This window comes from Pteropus vampyrus, unplaced genomic scaffold, assembly GCF_000151845.1.
Source record: "Pteropus vampyrus isolate Shadow unplaced genomic scaffold, Pvam_2.0 Scaffold259, whole genome shotgun sequence".
NCBI lineage: Eukaryota > Metazoa > Chordata > Mammalia > Chiroptera > Pteropodidae > Pteropus > Pteropus vampyrus.
The window spans coordinates 852,577-857,429 of NW_011889040.1; the positions used below are offsets into that span (position 1 = coordinate 852,577).

General features: G+C 39.4%; 1 pseudogene; it reads right to left on the bottom strand.

Moving 5' to 3' along the window:
• Positions 1-4,512: 4,512 nt before the first annotated feature.
• Positions 4,513-4,631, bottom strand: LOC111729364 (annotated as a pseudogene).
• Between the last annotated feature and the right edge of the window lie 222 nt (positions 4,632-4,853).

A 4,853-nucleotide genomic window follows, 5' to 3' on the forward strand; every position in this document is an offset into this window, starting at 1 on the left:
TATTTATTTCTTCATTTGGTATAGTAGTCAAGTGTTCGCTTTAAATAGATGACACGTTCAAATGAGTAAATTTAAGGGAGTTAATAGGGAACTATTTATAAGATGTGGGCAGCATTATAGGAGAACATGGAATGATCAATAAACTTGAAGCAGCAAGGCTGAGGCTCCACTATTTTAGCCAGGCCAAAAAAGGCCAGGGAGGAGCAGGCGCCAGGACTCAGAGAGAGCTGTGGTTGGAAGAGAGGGCTGTCTTCCAGGAGCTGTGGCTGGAGTTAGAAGAGGGTAGCCTGGCAAGGAGGAAACTGAGGAAATAAACACCCCATCTCTTTCCCTTTTTCTTCCATTCTCCTGCCTATGCTTCCCATTGGCCAAATACAACTGGAAGTCTGTGGACAAAGGGACCTGTTGCAGTCCACAGACTTCAGTATTGGGGAACATTGGATGAGTAGAAAGAGTAGAGAGTAGATTTGAAAAGGCTAATAGAAAATAGCCAACACGTTTGGACATTGTCAATCTCTTTCATTAGAAATTAAGCTCCATTGTTACAGTAATTTTATTTTGTTTACTGCTCTATCTGCAGCCCATAGACAATGCTTGCCATTTGGTGAGTGCTTTGTAAACATTTGATGAAGAAGTGAATTTGTTTGACTAGTGTATTCAGCTAAGACATGGTTGAATTGATGAAGTGGTCTAGGCTAGAGAGGGCTGCTTCCAGTCTGCTCTTCCTTAGCATGAAGCAATCATTTAAGAGATATAAGCAGTGTTAGTTTCTAAGAATATGTCCAATCCATCCCTTAGAGCCTGGATGTCATAGAGTAAAACATGATAACAAGACATCAGGTCATCTAGCAGATATAATGGAGTTGTCTTCATAGAAGGATAGAATACTTCCAAGGAATACACAGAAGCAGTCATATTTAGAAAGCCAGGCAGGTGCTCTGCATCAAGGACATGTTGCAGCACCTAGCACCACTCATTTCCAGAATTAGGACTCCAGGATGGAGGTATGAAAGTGAAATGGGTAAGATGATGGAGGGCTAATGTCCCAAATAGATGGATTTTCTCACTACTATGACTGAAACTTTGGCCCCCTAATCAGAGTAAGAACTCTTTGATCTACTAAGGAATCTGACTATCAGCTAGAAAGTGAAGACAGAATCTGAATAATGAATATAAATCAGGTTATTAGAATTGAAATTTGAAGTAAGGAGTGGCCTTGCAGTGAGGAAGACTCATGCTCAGTCCCACTGTCGATCTTGATCACATTATACTCTCCCCTAAGGATCAGGTGAGGGGTGTACCTGCAGCCTCTTAGAAACGGGAAGTAGAGAAAAGGGGTAACTGATGTTTATTAAGCACTTGCACTGTGGCAGATGCAGCCCTGAGTTATTGATACCCTTCCTCATTCAATCCTCATAACAACTCTGTGAGCTACGCACCATTTTCTTATCTTATCAATGAGGAAACTGAGACCCTAGTTCAAACACTTGCGCAAACTCTATGGGATTACTTTCTTCATATTTCTTCGAGTAGAAAGAAGAATTTAGGTTTCTAAAGATAATTTTCTTTTGGTACTTTCTTGTACTCATTTCTGCTGAAATGAAGCTATTTCTTTCATGATGACACCAGGCTAGATAACGAAAGGTTCTAAATAATGGTGTAGAAAAAGGGCATGCATTTAAAGGATTGCTTAAAAGATTTCCCACCACTGATTAGAGGTGATTTATAGCAAAGAATGTTTTATCTGTTTTGCATTAAGGCCATAATTATACTCTAAAATAACCTGATTAAGTGGCTATTGTCTGGGAAAAATTATTGTGTGTTTGGAATGGATTAGGGACCTGCCTGACACCAGGGATCCTATTGTCTATAAATATTGAATGATGGTTTTTGTAACAAAGCCTGGGAACCACTGTGTGAGTGGTTTTAAGTTCAGCTCAGAAAATAAGCTTCCAAATCTATTGACATGGTTCTTGAGGTCTCCAGATCACATTTTAGAGTTTCCATTTTATAACTGACTCTAAAACAAAATAATGACCCTATTCTGAACACCTTTATACCTTGGCCTTCTCTCAGACAAGAAAAATAAACTGAAATGGAATTATTTACTTAAATATCTGATCATGATATTATTAGCTCAAAGTAGCACCCGAAATTCCCCAGACCTCCCGTGGCTTATAAATAATTGAAGTTAACATAGCACTAACAGTGGCAAAGATGGAAACAATGATTATTTGGTCTTACAGAGAACTATTCATTTAAGCTCTTTTACATTAATCAAGATAGATTGTGTTTTAAAAGACCTCTAATTACTTTCCTGTTAATTATTTATATTCACCAAGTGTTTTGTGCTTGCTTGTTAGTTGGTAGCCTCGTGCGATATGTCAGGGTATTAAATGTTGATTTACAAGTCTGGCAATTTTGAACCAGAACTGACTTGCTCTGTTCCATCCTTGGCTCAAGTCACTCATCCTCTATATGAGTTTTCATCTACAGTAGTTTATCATTAACAATATGCTGAAAATGGAACAATAATACCTTATATTTTTATGGTAACTTCCATGTAAAAAATTCTTGTTTTTTTATCTCAGACACATGGGACTTCTATTTCCAAGAGGCCATTTAATATAATCCTATCACATTCCACATAAAATGTCTTTAGCATCACTGGTCTAGATAAGTTGATTTCATGACACATCTCTCCCCACTCTTATACTCAAAGCAGAAATTACTAATTCACTTTGGAATTGTCCAGCTGGGCCCTGATCCAATTATAATACTTCTTAACACAGAGCTCCAAGCAATTTCCTCCAATTGAATGGTTTTTACCTCCACTGTCAACTGACATTTATCATCCACTATTCATACTTGGAACACCTTAGTGGGGGTGAGCTTACTATGTCTCAAGACAGCCCATTCTACTATTAACTCTGTTTGTGAGACCAGCTCTTCCTAAATACTCTCAACAATATAACCTATCAAGTGACATTCTAAAATTTCTGCCCTTGCTTATCCTTTTATCTACCTTTTTATTTTCTACTCTATTTGTTTACTTCTATTTATCCCTTACCTTGAACATATCAACTCCTGTCATGGTGGATAGAAAATATAATACAACTGCTCATATTTTATAGGTTCTGTTTTATTTAAAGTCTGTTCAAGTTTTAAAATAAACAATTCGTTGTAGGTTTTTGCAGATACTGAGGATCCAGGTAGGAAAGCAAAGGCTCTCAACCCATTTTTTAAAAACTATGATAGAGGGTCATCATGAGAATACCAAAGGTAAAGAATTAGAAAGGAAGTTAGAGTTGATTCTTGAGCTGCATTTTGAAAGTCCAGAAGGAGTTTTTCCAAACAGATAATAGGGGAAGCACAGAAATAGGACAAGGATGCTATGCCGCCTCTAAAAGGTCTTCTAGTGATCCTAAAACTTAGAATGGAAGACTTGACTCCTTCTGCAGAGTGTTCGATTCCATAGATCTGGGGTGAGGCCTGAGAATCTGCATTTCTAACAAGTTTCCACATGATGGCAATGCTGCTGCTCCAGGAACCACTGTGAGAACCACTGTTCCTAGCCTTAGCATACTTGTGTGTACCTGTCCCCAGTTCCACAAGATTATGCTTTTTTTTTTTTTTTAATCTGTTTTGCTTTCAGGGCAGTGAGCATGGAAAAGTATCAGAATGAACATATTGTTCAGGCAAAATCTTGAAGCCTTGTCAGTTTGCCAGGGTGATCTGTGCCGGCTTGGCCAATGTGTGGTCACAATGGGTCAGATTGGTGATTGTCAGAAGTGAGGCTGTAGCAGTGGAAAGAAAAAGCATGACTAGTAAGGGGGGTGGGAGGAAGCCTCCCCTTCGAGCTCTGCAGTGGGGTTTATAGCCATTCTCAACAGCGACTGAGATCCAGGCCTCTGAGTCTTCAAAGGTGTGTAGCATAGTGGCCTCCTAAAAGTCATCATTGCTTCTACTGGGAAGAGTGATCTGTGCACTTCCTTCCCTCCTTCCCTCTAAGGATGGCACTTGCTTTGACTTACATAACCAGTCACCCTTCTATTTGTTCAACTCAAATTACTTTATGCTCCTTTCTCTACCACCCCAGCACCCTTCTTGTTTTAATTCTCATTGTTCCTGCTCTTTAATGAGATTTCAGATTAAATGATCTCAATATTACAATTCTATAAACTATCGGTTTTGCCAACACTGATGCAATGAAAAATGTTTTGCCTTGAACTCAGACCATTCTGTGCATCAGCTTGGTGTTTGGTATAATGAAGCAATTTGTAAGCAGTTAACCCCACCTTGTGAATCAGTCCACATTTGTACATCTGTAGGATGGACTCCAGTCTTTCTGAGTCTCCTATCATGCCAGCAGCTCTAGAATTTCAATTTCCTCAAACAATTCTTTCCTTCCCCCTATTCTGGTCCTTACTTCAGACCACAGTACACATAAAGATGATGCAGATGCAACAAAGAGAGAGATTTAATTATTTTTATTTTTTTATTTTATTTTTATGCCTACAGCGCCCGGTCTTCCTAGGTGGTCTCCCATCAAAGTACTAACCAGGCTCGACCCTGCTTAGCTTCCGAGATCAGACACGATCGGGCATGTTCAGGGTGGCACAGCCATAGATGAGAGAGAGATTTAAAAAGGGGAGAGAGATGCAGAGAGAAGAGACAAGGAGAGGGGCTGCTGAAGGGGCTGCTCACCCTATTTTGTCACATTTGCTTTGGAGACATGTTTTAAGAACACACTTGGCATGTTCCTAAAGGAGAACTTTGCAATGTCTGTTCTTGCTGTGCGTTTCCTACTGGGGCACATTTATTCCTCTGAGTGCAGGGAGTTTAAGAAGTTA